The sequence below is a fragment of the Hemitrygon akajei genome, chromosome 10, assembly GCF_048418815.1.
Source record: "Hemitrygon akajei chromosome 10, sHemAka1.3, whole genome shotgun sequence".
NCBI lineage: Eukaryota > Metazoa > Chordata > Chondrichthyes > Myliobatiformes > Dasyatidae > Hemitrygon > Hemitrygon akajei.
In genome coordinates this window covers 125332655-125349833 of record NC_133133.1, presented here as the reverse complement: position 1 = coordinate 125349833, position 17179 = coordinate 125332655, and the positions used below count along the sequence as shown (strand labels likewise).

Here is a 17179-nt window from a genome sequence, read left to right as displayed (position 1 = left end):
CCATGCTGCCTCTTCCACTGTCATTATGCTATATAGGGCCAAACCTAGCCAGCTCAAGTTACACAGATAACAGTTCTTGGAAGGAAGGAGGGACTTCACGGAGCACAGCTACAAGGAGAACTGCCAGAGGAAAGCAGCACCGTTAAGGACCCGCTATGCAGGCCAGGTTCAGGGGCAGTTATTACCCACAACCATCAGGATCAGGCTCCTGAACTAGTGTGGATAACTTCACTCCCCTCCGCGCCGAACTGACTCTGCAACCTACGGACCCTCCTTCAAGGACTCTACAGCTCTTGTTTACTCTAGGGTGCCTAATACTTTTGCACAGTTGTGATTTTATGTATTGCACTGTGCTGCTGCCACAAAAACAAATAAAATTCATGATACACGTGGGTGATGATAAACCTGATTCTGATAGGGGTCTCTGTTGAGGGTCGAGAGTGGGAAGGGGAGAGGGGAATCATGGTAGGGAAAAGGGAGGGGAGTGGAAAGCACCAGAGAGACATTCTGTGATGGTCAGTAAACCAATTGTTTGGAATCAAAATGATCTTGCCCAGTGTCCAGGAGCTGGGCGAGTCTGCATCTGTGCTACCCACACCCCTGGCACTCCTAATCTGCCACCGGTCCCACACCCCTCCCGCGCCATTCCCGACATTCTTTGCTCCCGCCAGATTTACAAACTTGCTCTCCGCTCCACGTTGACGATTACATTTCTATGCAATATATATGTGTCCAAGCCATTTACACAATACTGTAGGTTACTGTTATCCAGTGGAGCTCTCTGCGCCTGCAATGTGATACCTTGGAGGGAAAGGGGAACACGCTGACTGACAAAGGAGCTGTCTATCGTGTTCTTCACCAGGGAAGAGGTGCGGTGAGGTGTCAGCTCGTACGATGTGGGCCGCTGAACAGCCTGTGTGTTCTCATCTATCAGCTCAGCCCTCTTCTCTACATCTCATCAGCTCCACTGGCTATATATCACCACCGGACACATTGTGCCTTTACGCTGTGCGGTAGGAGAGCCAGGTAATGGAACGGATTTGATCCTCTTCCATTGTTCCTGCACTGGGCACACACGTTTCTGCTCGTACATTCTGGAACGAAACATTAACCAAAGAACTGTGCGAGTCTGCATGTTAATTAGCAGTGCATTTATTATGTAGTATTTTTTAATATTTCATGCTCGCTTTAAAGCTAATGCTTCATTCATTTCTAACAAGAATAATCAGTAAAGAGGCATTGTTAGTGGGGGTGGGGGTTAGGGGCAGTGCAACTCTACATCTCCATCGTAGACAGAATCCTCACATCAGCCATTACTGTCTGGTTTGGCGCAGCGTCCTCCCAAAATACACAGAAACTACAGCAGACTGTCAGGCCACTGGCTGTGGCCAACCATCCCTGCAGGACTTCCATGTGTTCAGGGAAAAGGAGTGGGGAAGGAAAAACATTGTGGACGCTACCCACCCTGCAATCTGCCTTTTCCAAAAGCCCTTTTCTGGAAAACACTATGGGGCTATTAAAACAAAAAACTTCACACCATCTTAAAAGTTTGTTCCCCTCCCACCAGGCAGTAAATCTGATCAACCACTCTAGTTAGCCCCACCCCATCCCCCTCTATTACCTCACTCACCACACTGCACTATAAACACTAAACCACTTCTTATAAATGCATGCTGGTGTTTGTGCTCATTTTATTCCATATCCATACTTTAACCTCTAACTTTATGTTTTAAAATTGAATTCTTTATAACTGTTGAATGTTGTTTTTTTCGTTGCATGTCACGCCCCACCACAGCAAATTCCTAATCTATGGAAATGTACATGGTGAATCCTGGAACCCCCACTGTAACCAGCTCTTCTCAGTAAAGGCACAGTCCAGGCCAGTTGAAAGGTCCCACCTTGGCAGGGGTTAACCCTGGCCAGAGACAGCTAGCTACCAGGGAACTCTGAGGAACTGTCGAGGAAAATTAGCTGGCATCCTGGTCGAGGTGAAGGGCCTCAACCGGAAACATCGACCGTCCATTCTCCCCCACAGATGCTGCCTGACCTGCCGAGCTCCTCCAGCAGCTTGCCTCTTGCCCCAGATTCTAGCATTGGCAGTCATCGATGACCAGCGGAAGGGGGCTGTAGAGGAACGTTTGCCGAAAGGCATCTCGAAAATGAGTTTGACACAACTGGCCAAATGACACCCATAATTGTTAGCTCCAAAGCTTGTGGCATCAGTTGTTGGATTGTGATGGTTTTCGAGTAACCTCAAGTTTACTTTCCTTCATAATCACCCCAGCCTGCTTGCATTAGGCCCTAACTTCAGACTGAGACAAGAGCTTTATTGGCCACATCATCCGCTGTGCAATTCGCTCCGAGTACAATATTTACCTTGTAATTCAGCATGTTGGCTGCTGTCCACACAGTCACTTGGCCCAGGGCCAGTGCCTCTCCTCAGGGCGTGCCAGTTACTAGCCGGTGGTCTGAGATCCCCGGGCAAGACTCAGCAATGAACAGAATCAGCGACCCAACTAAACCACACCCCCCACCTCCACCAAAATACATCCCCCAACCCTAACCACATCTCTCCTCGACCTCCATGCAGACACCCCCACCAGAACCGCAGCAGACAGCGCCAGCCCCGATCGCACCCCTAAACGCAAACCGCATCCCCCCAACCCAACACCCCCCCCATCAGCCATGGGCAATGCCCCATTACCACTGACCATCCCCACCAAACACCCCTAAACAACACCCCCATTCCCCTGCATACACAGTTCTAAACAATTCCCCTCAACCCTTCTGCCCAGTTCACCCCCCCAACCTTACACACACAAACATACAATTACCTAGCACCCCTTTCCACTCTTAAAAAGATAAATAATCAATAAAGATAGATTCCAAAAAAATGCGAGTGGATTTGAACCAGGTTAATGAAGGCATTGGCCATTCCAAAGTGGCAGGTTCCAGTGAATCTCCAGCCATGCGGTCGACAAACACAGGAGGGACAATTTTCCCACTGCCCACATTCTAACCCCCTCAAACCCTTACAACTGAGCAACATGGTTGGTTAAGACGGAAGGAACAGCACTGCCAGATGAAGCTGAAGGGAAGATCCACTTCTCACGTACCCCATTCAGCCAACAGAAGAAACCGCGGCATAACACTCGCATGTCCTCTGTGTTCTGAAGAGATCGCTACAGAAAGGACGATTCCTCAAGTGCAGGTGTTTTTGGACACAAGTCAAAAACAGACTTGCATCTAAATGTAATCATTTAAGACTGGGAGTTCAACTTCTGGCAGGTTTGTGGCCTCTGCGGCCTGTATTCCCAGGTGAAGCCAGGAATCGGACCATCACCCCGCCAACACCACCAGCCGCTTCATTGTCTGCTGCTGCTCCCTGTGTGAATGTACCACCACCTAGGCATACGTTTCCATGGAGCGTTGCCACAAGAAAGCAGCGTCAATCAAAGACCCCACCACAGGGGCTATTCTCTCGTCTTACAGCTACCAGGAGGAAGGGGAGCCTTCGCTCCCACACCACGAGGTTCAGGAACAGTCATTACTCTACAACAATCAGTGTGGATAACCTAACTCACCCCAACACTGAACTGTTCCACAACCCAACAGACTCATTTTTCAAGGACTCTTTACAACTTGTTCTCAGTGCTATTTTATTTGCAGTTTACCCTTTTTTTTGCACGTTGGTTGTTTGCCAGTCTTTGTTTATGTAGTTTTTTCTTGTAAAATTTTGTTGCATTTCTTTCTTCCTGTAAATGCCAGGACAGCAATGAATCTCAGTAACACACACGTACTTTCACAATGAATTTAGTCTGAACTTTGCTTATCACCTGACGGAGGTCACAGAGCCTCCTGCCTGGTCTTAAACTTTATTTCCAGCTGTTTCAAGCTGCTGCATTCCTCTGTAGACAGTGTGCATGTGGTTCAGCTCCCTTCCCGAGAGATCCACATTGCAATTGCCTACAATAATATCAGATTCAGGTTTATTATCACTGATAGAGTATATCATGAAATTTGTTTCTGTGGCAGTGGTACAGGCTAAAAAATTAAGTCACAAGTAAATAAATAATGCAAAAGAGGAATAGTGAGGCAGAGTTCATAAACTGTTCAGAAATCTGATGGCAGAGCGGTTGAGGTTGTCTTTAAAAACACTAAGTGTGGGACTCGAGTTTCCTGGACCTCCTCCTCAATAGCTGTACTGAGAAGAGGGCATCCGGAGAATGAGGCTCCTTAGTGATGGATGCCAACTTCTCCAGACATCGTCTTTTGACTATGGCGGGGAGGGTTTCTTTGATGGAGCTGCGAAGCGTACAAGCCTCTGCATCTTTTCCCGACCCTGTGCATTGCTGCCTTTGTACCGGGCCGTGACAGAGCCAGTCAGAATGCTCTCCACGGTACGTCTGTAGGAGTTTGGTGACATTCCAAATCTCCTCAAACTCTTGAGGAGATTAAGGATTTTATTTGCTGTATGGTGGTCTGATGGGAATGGAATGCTTTGTTCGCAGGCCTGGCTATTACCCTCTCAGTACTGTGCACGTAGGGGTGTAGAGGTGAGCCGTCTGACCCACCAGGCACACAGCCGAAGCCATGGCCCACCCTTGGCATCTGCAATCTGTGGAGGGAGGTTTCCTGGCAGCCACCCTGCAGTGCACTGCTGAGTGACAGTGAGCCTTGCGTAAAGAGACGGGAAAGTACCTGACCAAACACGTTAGTGACTACCCGTCAACCGTAGCCAAATTAGTTGACTGACGTGAGGAGGAGGAGGGGTTGGCGGAGAGTGACGAGTCACCACCCTGCCTCCAGCCCCCTGCACCTCCTCCGCCTGCTGTTGAGTGAGAAGATGCGAGGATCACTAAAGGTTAAAGCACTGGAACATCTTTGGCCTCCCTGTGCGATGATCTGATCCTGTCTGGAATGCATGCAATGCGCCCGCCAGCAGTTGTAGTTATCTCTGCAGTTAGACTCGGCAGATGAGTCTCTCAAAACCTGGTAGGAAATGTCAAGGCATTTTAAAAGATCATATTTCAATCTTGGTTATATCATCGTGTTTTTTTTTTGTGTAGGAATTTATTTGATGGAAACACATTGACTGAAACAGGAGCAGAGGGAGGCCAGGTGAAATGCAAGGTGCCACTTTCCTGCAGTAATGCAGCGGTGTAGCTGGCCTGGGTTGGGCTCTAGACAACTGTATGTGGTGTGCTCATCTCTAATATAGACAGAAAAGAAAAAAAATGAGGGACAACAGAGTCCAGTGTGGTTAGAGCTGGCTTGAGGACTGAGTAAACACTACCTTGGGGTGACAGGGAAAATAAATCAGCCTTGATTGAATGCCAGAGTAGATTCGATGGCCCGAATGGCCTTATTGTGCTCCTATATCTTAAGGGATTAGAACAAAACCATGGACAAACCCCTCCTGAATTGGTGTGGATGATTTCAGTCGCCACAACTCTGAACTGGTTCTATGATCTACAGACTCAATTTCAACTTGTTTTCAACTCTTTCCTTTGCACAGTTTGTCTCCTTTTGCACACTGGTTGGTTGTTAGTTTTTATTTATGTACATTATTTTGTAAAATTATATTGTTTCTTTTCTCCTGCAAATGCCTGCAAGGAAGTGAATCTCAAGATGTAGAATGTAACTTATACATACTTTGATCATAAATTTACTTTGAATTGTACCTTTAAAAAAACTCTCTTTATCAATGTTAGATTACAACACAGGGCCCTGATAACAGGGACGTCAGCTAAAGAATCCTGACAAACCTTGCCTTTAAAGCATGCAGCATCATTCTGTGTAACAATACACGGCACCCACCAATTTCTGTGTTGATGATACTCAGTAAGGGGCTAATTTTATTTCAATATTTACTTGTCTAATTCAGTTTTACTATTAGATCTCCTTAAACTTCTCGTTTTTGTGCAAATGTAACAGCGATTGACAGGGTGGAACAGTAAGCTGCAGATGCTACCTCCTTACAGCTCCAGAGACCTGGGTTCGATCCTGGTCTTTGGCGCTGTCTATGTGGAGCTTGCATGCTCTCCCTGCAATTGCATGGGCTTTCTTTGGGCGTTCCGGTTTCCTCCCACGTCCCAAAGATGTCCTGGTAGGCAAATTAACACTGGGTATAAGTTAACGGGAGGGAGAACCAAAGAGGATTTTGATGGGCCTGCGGGAGAGGGGAATAAATTGCAGGCATAAAGAGGGGGATGGGAATGATGGGATTGCTCTCTTGGAAGTTGACTAGATGGGCTGAAGGGCCTACATCCGTGCTGTAGGCTTCACACACCATCTTTTGGGCTGATGCTCTGTTGAGTTGTTTATCGGCTGTATACTTGTCCCTGAAGCAGAATTTTGGTGAAATCGAATCCTGTTCCAGAGCCTTGAGCACCCTTCATTGTCCTGAGATTCGGTGAAGTCCCACGGCACTGCAGGATTATGTTATTGACCCACAGGGTGAATCCAAGAGGTCATTTTCCACCGAGGTTGGGCGAGACTGGAACTAGAGGTCATAGGTTAAAGGTGAAATGGTTAAAGGGGACATGGGGGGGGGACTTCACTCAGAGGGTGGTGTGAGTGTGGAACAAGCTGCCAGTGGAAGGGGTGGATACAGGTTTGATTTCAACATTTAGAGAAATTTAAACAAGCACATGGAATGGAGGCGTGTCGTCCGGTGCAGGTCGATGGCACCAAGCAAAACCTTTCCCTATGACTCGGGCCCTCAAGTCCCAGGAACATCCTTGTAAATTTTCTCTGCACTCTTTCAATCTTTCCTGCAGGTGGGGTGGCCAGAACTACACACAATACTCCAAACTCGGCCTCAACAATGTCTCATACAACTTCAACGTACTCAGCCCAACTCCTGTATTCAATTCTTTGATTTATGAAGACAACGTGCCAAAAGCTCTCTTTACAAATCGATCTACCCCTGCCACCACAGTCTTCGATTCCTGAGCCTGACCGAGATGTTGACACAATCATGGGATCAGCAGCAGAGACACAGATTGGCTCCTTCCCGTTCACTCCAGACTAGGCCACAGTTACAACTTTACCATACCACCTCCCATCACCCTTGGTTGCTAGACAGAGGGTGATTACATTTGCTTGTGTATGGGAACTTTTGGGTCAAAAGTGAAAGCAGATTTTCCAGTGTGCACTGAATGAATCCCAACAAGTTTGTAACTGCTGTGCAAACGAGATGCCAACCTTGTATACCAGCGTGCTGAGTCACTCCCAGTTGTGAGCGCTTTAAGACTGGCACAGAGTCAGACCGTCCTGACGAAGGGTCTCGGCCCGAAACGTCGACAGCGCTTCTCCCTATAGATGCTGCCTGGCCTGCTGTGTCCCACCAGCATTTTGTGTGTGTTACAAAATCAGACTACACAGTTTTGGTGCGTCACTGAAGACTCCTGCAGATTTCCGTGGAGGGCATTCTGACTGGTTACATCACCGCCTAGTACGGAGTCTCCGAAGCATAAGGCTGAAAGAGGTTGTGGACCCAGGCGTTCCATCAGGGGCACCACCATCGAGGACACCTCTGAGAGGCAGTACCTCATCCATCACTTGAGGACCCTCACCATCAGGACGTGCCCTCTTCACGCTACTACCATCAAGAGGTACCGGGCCTACACCCGACATTTTAAGAGCAGTTTCTTCCCCTTTGCCATCATATTTCTGAGAGTTTCCAGAACCTTTGTCCATTATTTGGCCTTTGCATTATATTTGTAACTGATAGTAATGTTTTAGGTATTGCACTGTGCAACTGCTGCAGATCAGCACATTTCACAATGACACATCAGTGAAGATAAACCAGATTGTGATTCCTATTCCTAGCATTAGTTACTGAAGTGACACTGGGATCAGCTCCCAGCTTCCAGGAGGGAACATTTCTGTGCGGCTCCCGTCTAAACGCACAACGGAAGAGTAACAGGTCACCAGCCTCGGCTGCTGATATTCCGAGGGAAGCAAGAACAACCAAATGGAAGTGTGTGTGTGTGTGTGTGTGTGTGTGTGTGTGTGTGTGTGTGTGTGTGTGTGTGTGTGTGTGTGTGTGTGTGTGTGTGTGTGTGTGTGTGTGTGTGTGTGTGTGTGTGTGTGTGTGTGCGCGCGCGCGCGCCGCGCGTTTTGCTTGGATTTCCAGCATCTGCAGATTTTCTCTTGTTTGTGATTGGACTCCTCACAAAGTAATACAAGGCCATCTTCTTCAGTCACTTTAGGCCCAACACCCAAACCTCCCTCTTGCTCTAAGATGGTCATTCCAGCCTAACATTGGAATTTTATCAAAACTAAGATGCTCGGCCCGACACAGCGCCTGTTTATTTCCCTGCCATGGATGCTGCCTGAGCTGCTGATTCCCACCAACAACTTGTGTGTGTTATTCAAGATTTCCAGCATCTGCAGACTCCCTTGGAGCTAGGTCGTGCCCCACCAACTAGTACTTTGCTCTGGAAAAGGGGGCAGCAGTTTTGAGAGGGGAAGGTGATAATTTACTAATCTTGCCCAAGATCACACAACTTCTATCTAAGGTAGAATGTCCTGGCATTGGAGACGGTCCAGAGGAAGCTCATGAGAATAATCCCAGATATGAAAGGGTTAACATATGAAGAGTATTCGATTGCTCTGGGCCTCCACTTGCTGGAGTTTAGAAGAATGTGGGGAAGGGGGGAATCTCATTGAAACCTCCCAAATATTAAAAGGCCCAGATAGAGGGAATGTTTCCTACAGTAGGGGAGTCTAGGACAACGGGGCACAGCCTCAGAATGCAAGGATGTCCCTTTAGGACAGAGATGAGGAGGCATTTCTTTAACCAGAGGATGGCAAATCTGTGGAATTCCACAGATATACCAAATGACAGTGGAGGCCAAGTCATTGGTATATTTAAAGAGGAGGTTGATAGGTCCTTGATTAGTAAGGGTGCCAAAGTTATCGGGAAAAAGCAGGAGAGTAGAGTTGAGAGGGATAATAAATCAGCCATGATTGAATGGAGGCAGGCTTGATGGGCCGAATGGTCTAAATCTGCTTCTTGGTCTACAGGCAGTTTGTGGGCACAAATTCCTCAGGGTATCGAGAAAAGGAAATGAAAGCTGGGCTGGTCAGAGAGAAGGGACTGAGACTGGGGAAATGGCGGGGTGGCGGGGGATGAGGTTGGAGAGGTCCAGTAAATCACATCGAGCAACAGAGCTGTGTAAGGGGCAGATGGGGGTGAGGGACACAGAAAGACTTAACTTTGGGCAAGCTGATGGACTCTGCAGGCGGGTGAATGAAAGGTTAAGGATAGGGACTGGGGTGGGGGTGGGGTTATAAACCTCAGTGGAATCAGAATCACCAACATGAGCTGTGAAGTGTGTTGCCTTGTGTTACCCGTATAGTGCAAGACATAACAGTAAATAGTTACAATAGTAAATAAATAGTGCAAAAGCGAGGTAGTGTTTGTGAACCGTTTAGAAATCTGATGACAGAAGGGAAGAAGCTGGAGCTGGCCGACTCCACAAACTTCTGCAGCCCCTTTCAATCCTGCACGTTTAGGCCTTCATACCAGTCAGTGATGCAGCCAGTCAGAATGGTCTTCACCATACATCTGTGGAAGTTTGTAAGAGTCTTTGGTGACGTACCACATCTCCTCAAACTCCGAATTAAGTGTAGCCTCTGGCATGGCTTCTTCATGATTGCATCAGTGTGTCGGGCCCAGGGTATTTCCTCTGGGATGTTGTCACCCTTTCCACTGCTGACCCGTCAATAAGGACGGGTGCGTGTTCTCCCAAGTTCCTCTTCGTGAAGCGTCCAATCAAGTTTTGCCATCTGTGGCAGGTGACCAGAATGCCAGCCACAGAAGATAATCCCCAGGTTATGGGATGTGGGGCAGCAGCACCTCATTGGGAATCAGTAATGATACCCAGGGGTATAATTAATATTCACAGTAAACCAGAGTAGGAGTAGGCCACTCAACCCCTCCAGACTCTCTCATCATTTCAACTGATCACACATTAACTTTATTCACCATATACGTTTACACGCATTAGGGATTTGCTGTGGTGCTTTAGTATGACTTGCACCAAAAAAGAATATTCAACAGTTATAGTTAATAATTATATAAAAATAGAGTTAGAGGTTAAAGTATGGATATGGAATAGAATGTACAAAAAACCATAAATACCAGCATTTATTTACAATGCGAACGGTGGTTTAAAGTGTTAGGTAATAGACGGTCTGGGGGGGCGGGATGCAGATCAGATTAACTGTCTGGGAGAAGAAACTTTTAAGAAGGCGTGAAGTTTTTGTTTTAATGGCCCTATAGCGCTTTCCAGAAGGAGCTTTGCAGGGTGGGTAGAGTGCAATGATTTTTCCTGCCTGTTCCTTTGTGCTGGACACTGTTGGGAGACTGCAGGCAATGGCCATTTCTGCTGGCCTGGCAGCTCCCTGTAGCTTTTGTATATTGTGAGAGGATGCAGACAGTAATGGCTGATGTGAGGATACTCTCCATGACGGCAGTGTAGAATTGCACAGATTCAGTACTACGATCCTGCTCTCTCCCCGTAGCCCTTCACCTCTCTAACCCTGAAAACATCCAACTCCTTACAGAGTCATGCAGCATAGGCACAGATCTGACCGCCCACCATGCCCGTGCTGACCATCGAGGACCAATTCATACTAATCCCATTTACGGGCACTTGGCCCAGTGCCTTCGAGCCACATTCCAGCCCTTTGTGAATCATGAGGGCAACCTGGTCTTAGACCTCTACAACCCTCATACAATACACTTCTTTATTTGCCCCTTTCAAACTGGATAACTTGGGCTCTATAGTCCATTTGCCAGATCATTCTTTGCCCACCCCCTCCCACCCACACTCAACCCAGATTTACATTCCATAATCCAAGCAGGTCAGATTGCAGAATTGTTCATTTTAAGGCATCCTGTAATGTTATATCTGGGAGGTAGGAGGTAAAGATATCGGTGCCAACAAAAAGACTGGCTGGCAGGAAACAGCAAGCATAAAGGGTCCTTTTCTGTTTGCCAAGAAGTGGACCACAGGGCTGACACAAAACTCTGGAAGAACTCGGAGGGTCAGGCTGCAACAATGAAGGGGAAAGGACAGCCAGCTTTTTTGGATTGATAGTCTTCATCAAGACCCTTCAGCAGTCCTGGAGGGACTTGACCCAAAATGCCCACCGCCCATTCCTCTCCACGGACTCTGTCAAGTTCCTCCAGCTTTTTGTGAGCTACACCAGATTTCCAGCATAGCTTCACTGCACCCCCTTTGCCAATTTCCTCCTCCTCAATGTGTTACAATCAGCAAATTTAATAACAAACCTTTGGCACCTTCACCCACGCCACAAATTGTCAGCCAGATTCCCCGTGGCCCACTTACAACTGCCAAACAGATCCGTCACGTTTCCTCTTTCTTGTCACCTTACCACGCGCTTGCAGGTGAGCAATTTGACAATCTGACACCCTCTTCCAATGTGGAGGACTCGTCTCCATTAGCTGAGCGTGGAGTTCTCAGTCTGACCCAGAGCTTCCTTTTCTGACCGCCTCTGCTTTCCGCCATCTTTATTCAATTGGAGTAAAATTAAAGCTCTTCAGTTTTCTGAGGGGCTCCTGGAGGCACGTTCAAATCAATGGTCTGACCCATCATGAAGGTGCTTGAGAGCCAAAGTTAGATTAATATAGCACAGAAACAGGCCTTTCTGATCAACTGGCCAAGTTGCCTACCTGAAATGGAACCATTCACCTATGTTTGGCCCATTTCCCTTCAAACCAGGGGCTCCTATCCTGGGGTCCACAGAGCCCTTGCTTAATGGTACTGATCCACGGCAAAGATTGGGAACACTTTCTTTAAGTGTTCCCTACCCACGTACCCACTTTAATACATTTTAAACAATGTTTTACTAGACTGCTAAATATTTTGAGGCCAAGGTTTTAAGTTGTGCAAGAAGGGCAGGAAAATTGGCTTGCGATTGGTTCTGACACCAAAGTTTAGTTTAATTTTTTAAAATAATTGTAGTTAACTGTAAGTGTGTGATTGTGCTTCATGCCATTGGCTCCTGGCAGTTCCATGGCGTTCGCTGGGTCCTAAACCCTGGGTTTGCTCTTGGTGCGTTTACTGCCATACATGGCAAACTATTCCATTTCTTTAGTAATGGCGATACGTAAATGTGTAGTAAATTTACACTGTATCTGTATTAAATCTACACATGTAAATTTATGTGTAGTCTCAAGTGAACTTTGTTGGTAATTAAAGTTTGTACGTCCTAGTGCCCAAAGGAGATTATCACCCTCAGAATGAGGGAGAGAGTTGGGGCTGCCAGGAGTTCACAGTGGACAAGGATAAATACTGAGCTATTACTGTGTTCTCTGGTGGATATCTTTTTATAAATATTGGCATTTTCCCCCTTCTTCACTAATTTTTGACACACCTAATAAACATCTTTGCACTAAAGTGCTAAATGATTCCAGCCTCTTTTCCATTGGTAAAATTAAGAATTAGAATTTTTTTATTCCTTACATCTATCTCGTGACATGAGGGAGTAAAAATCTTTATGCTGTGTCTCCATCGCCATGTGCAAGAAATTAAGTGGTGAAATATGGGAGTTAATTGCCCAAAAACTAAGATTTGTATGCATAACTGTTTTGTATCCGTGTATGTACAGTTAGATATGCAATCAGATCAATGTGCATTGATCAGTCCGATGGCCTGGTGAACAAAGCTGTCCCAGAGCCTGTTCCTGACTTTAATGCTGGGGTACCATTGCCAGATCGTAGCAGCTGAAACAGTTTGTGGTTGGGGTGGCTGGAATCCCTGATGATCCTCCGGGCCCTTTTAAAGCACTTACTACAGGCTGTAAATATCTTTAATAGAGGCAAGTTTACATCCACAGATGTGCTGGGCTGTCTGCACCACTCTCCGCAGTACTCTGAGGTTAGTACAGTTCCCATGCCAGGCCGGATGCTCTTGACGGTGCCCTTGTAGAAAGTCCTGAGGATCTGAGGACTTTTGCCAAACTTCTTCAGCGGTCTGAGGTGAAAGAGGCGCTGTTGTGCTTTCTTCATCACACAGAGAGTATGTACAGTCCAGGTGAGACCCTCAGGAATGTGTATACTGTACTGAGGAACTTTAAACTATTCACCCTCTCAACTACAGTCCCATTGATGTCAATAGGGGATAGCCTGTCTCCGCTCCTCCGAAAATCCATGATCGACTTTGTTTTTTTGACTCTGAGGGAGAGGTTGTTTTCTTGGCACCGCTGTGTCAGGCCGTTGACTTCTCCTCTGTAGGCTGTCTCATCATTCTTGGAAATAAGGCCCATCAATGTCACGTCGACTGCAAATTTGATCAGCAGATTGGAGCTGTGCGTGACAACGCAGTCACGGGTGTATAGGGAGTAGAGGAGGGGGCTCGGGACACAGCCCTCCAGGAGCTGTGTTGAGGGTGAGAGGGGCAGAGGTGAGGGTGCCCATCTTTACCAGCTGCCGGCGATCCGACAGAAAGTCCAGGATCCAGCTGCACAAGGTCATGTTTCTAACACATGGTCACCTGACTTCTTGTCACCTGGCTTCCCTTTGCTAGTAGAAATTAAATAGGATATTGAGGTAAAATACTGAGGTACAGAATTAGATTTTTGAAATTCCTCCAGTAAAACAGCAAACAGGTTACAAGAGAGGGCAGCTAAGAGTCTAGCATGCTACAGCAGGGCTACGGAAGAGGCCGGCTGAGTAAGGGTAGAAAATCACCTCCACTGAAGAAGGTCTGTGAAGCAGAAGCAGTTTATGACAGCCTCCCCTCCACGGACTCTGTCTACACTTCTCACTGCTTTAGTCAAGCAGACTTAATCAAAGACCCCACCCCACCCAAGACATTCTCTAATCTCTCCCCTCTCCCTCCCCCATCAGGCAGGAGACATGAAAGCCTGAAAGCTTGTACCACCAGACTCAAGAACAGCTTCTATCCCGCCATTACAAGACTACTTAACAGACCTCTTGTCTTCACAATTGATGCACCATCAATAACTCTCTCTGAGACGTGAAGGCGAGATATCGGCTTTTATTGACTGGAAGAAAGAACAAGCAGTAGTTGACCACCATACTACATCCTGGAGACTGAGGGCAGGGCTCAGATCTCAATCGCCTTTAATACCAGGGACCGTGGGAGGAGCCACGGTCAGTGGGAGGGGCCACAGGAGCAGTCAGCAGGGGGCGAGTCCAGACAGGTACATGTAGTTCACCACAACAACCTACCTTGCACCCTTATTGCCTGCCCGTACTCTCTGTAACTGTTCCACTGTATATTTTGCATTCTGTTATTGTTTTACCTTGATGTACTGATGTGGTGAAATGATCTGGTTGCAAAACAGCTTTTCAATGTACCTCAAATACATGTGACAATAATAAACTATTGTACATTATGTTCAGTCACCATTAGAGGCTCGTCTTTTTTTAATTCCATAGCTGCCATGATGATTTTCTTTTGCACATTGAATGTTTGTTAGTCATTGTGTGTGTGCATAGTTTTTCCATTAATTGCATTGATTTCTTTGTTGTACTGTGAATGCCTGTAGAAAATAAATCTCAGGCTGTACGTACTTGGTTAATACACTTACTTTGACTTTTGAAATTTTACCTCAGATCTCTCGATTGCCAGTTTTCCAGATTGTTCGCCCAGTAATTTAACCACTCCGGTAGTGCCCCTTCAAACCAACCAGGTTCTTTGAAATTTTGAAGTTTCCTGTTGTAATGTGGGAAATGTGATCAATGATGCCTGCCAAACCCTTGGACTGACAGGGCAGAATGACCTGGGGACCTTTCTACAATTGGTAAAGTTTGACCCAGGCTCCCTGAAGAGCTGCCATACTTGCTCTTTGAGATCTTTTAGGTCTAAATGATTTGAGGCTCCATCTCAATCCATCTGAGAGTAACTGCACCTGAATGGTCTCGGCCCGAAACGTCGACTGTCCGTTCATCTCCATAGACGCTGCCTGACCTGCTGAGTCCCTCCAGCATGTGTTGATTAGCAGACTAGATTGTTTAGATTCCAAGAGCACGGCTTTCATGCGGAACCATGGACTCAAGTAACAGCCTTGGCTGATTGAGGCTTATTAGCGAGGGAGCCTTTAACACTTCCACCATGCCAGTCAGCCTCTCTCAGACATCAACTCTATTATTTCCCCCTTGCCCCCTTCTCCACCACTTTGAAGGGTTTCATTTTAACCTTTTCCAGTTCTGAAGACCGTTAGCCTGGAACACTGCACTGATGCTATCTGACCTGCTGAACTTCTCCACCACTTTGAAGGGTTTCATTTTAACCTTCTCCAGTTCTGAAGCCTGGAACACTGCACTGATGCTATCTGACCTGCTGAACTTCTCCAGCATTTTGTGCTCAGAACAAGATTCATTATCTGACTTGAAGCCATGAACCTCATTGTGTTGTGACAGTGATACGGTGCAGAGGGAACTACAAAATAGGTAGTGTAGATAAAGAAACAACAGAACAGTATTCATGGACTGTTAGGAAATCTGAAGGAGGGGAGGAGGTCTTCAGGCTCCTGTACCTCCTCCCTGATCACAGATGAGGGCATGTCCCAGATAGTGAGTCATTAGAGGAGGATGCTGCTTTCTTGAGTCACCACCTTTCGAAAAGGTCCTCGATAGTAGGGAGGCTTGTGTGATGGAGCTGGCCAAGTCTACAACACTCACCAGTCTCCTGTGATCACAAAGTATCCAAAGGTTGTTTAAAGCGAGAGAAGGTCAACATGATCTGAGAGGAACATGTATATTTCAAAAACAAAGGATAAGAACAAATGTTAAAAAACATTGTATTTCAGTCAGACGGCTGAATCTATGGAACAGTTCTGGTGAGAATTTAAAAACATGCACCACGCTTAACAAGTTTAAAAAATTATTTAATGAACTAATATAAAATAGATGATTTAAAATGAATGGGAGTAACATAAATGAAAGATATTTGGGATTGGATTTTGTGTTAAAAGATTATGAAATTTTTTGGTTTTGATGTGATGATTGACACCAAATATGTTGTTGTATAAGTAAGAGGGGCAGACGTAATAAGCTGCAGCTTCCGCCTACACCCTTTCCGTCTGTTTTAACGAACATCTATGTTTTTTGTTGTAATTTGGTCCTATGAAATCATCTTTGTAAATGATGCTTTTTGTTATGTTTGTACTGGCCAAAATAAATTAATTTCATTCATTCATTCATTCATTCAGTCATCTTGTGCATTGGAACCTCCATACCAAGCTGTGATGCAAGAAGGCTCTCCACGGGATTTACCTGCAGAAATTTGTAAGAGTCTTCTCCAAAACTCCTAATTCAGTATAGCCACTGGCATGCCTTCGTCATGATTGCATCAGTATGCTGGGTCTAGGAGATGCCGACACCTGGGAGCTTGGGAGCAGTTCACCCTTGCCCCTGCGGGGTGAGGACTGGTGCGCGTTCCAGCTCTGAAGCTGTCCCCACACCGACTTTGCATCAGCTGTTCTGCATGTTGAGGAACAACTGGGCCGGGTAGATCAGCCGCCGTTCCTTTGTCAGTGCACCCAGTGACTCTGCACGTGGCTGCAATGTTTGTGGGGATGAACAGCATTTGTTTTGGACAGAGTACATAAATCAGACATGGGGAAGGGTGCCCGAACAAGCTTAGCTCCTTCTAGGAACGGGTGGGGGGGGGGTGGTTGGGGAAAGAAGGGAAGGGCATAGAATAGTAATTAGCATTTCAGAAATGAAATTTAAAAAATGCAAGAACGAGGACAAAATTACCAAGGATGCTCGGGTGTAATTTGTCAGTGTGACTGGATGACGGGAGAGTTCAGAGTTGGGCCTCTGTTCCTTCACCGAGGGCTCCCCCTACCGACTGCACTCATCTTTCTCAAGGGCAGGCGTTGAAGCACACAACCTCTGGCTTGGCTGCTCCAGCCTGTGGGGATGATCGTTTGGCCCCCTGCCCCTTGCCAGAGAGGAAAACTTCTGACTCCACTTCACATGGACAATCCCCAGAGGGGAAAAACATAGCCATTGCTGGTCTATCCATCACACTCACAGCTCCCTGTCTGACAAGGAAAGGGAAGCTTACTACAGTCGGGCAGGCTGAAGGGGAGGCCAACGACTTGTGTGTAGTCAGTACTGCAGAAAGCAGCAATTTATTATCCTCTGTCCCACAGACCAAGC

General features: G+C 46.6%; 1 protein-coding gene across 2 annotated transcripts in view; it reads right to left on the bottom strand.

Moving 5' to 3' along the window:
- prickle1b (prickle homolog 1b) overlaps positions 1 to 17179 on the bottom strand; it is a 181900-nt gene that overhangs the window by 131364 nt on the left and 33357 nt on the right. The gene's annotated exons all lie outside the window — the stretch shown is intronic.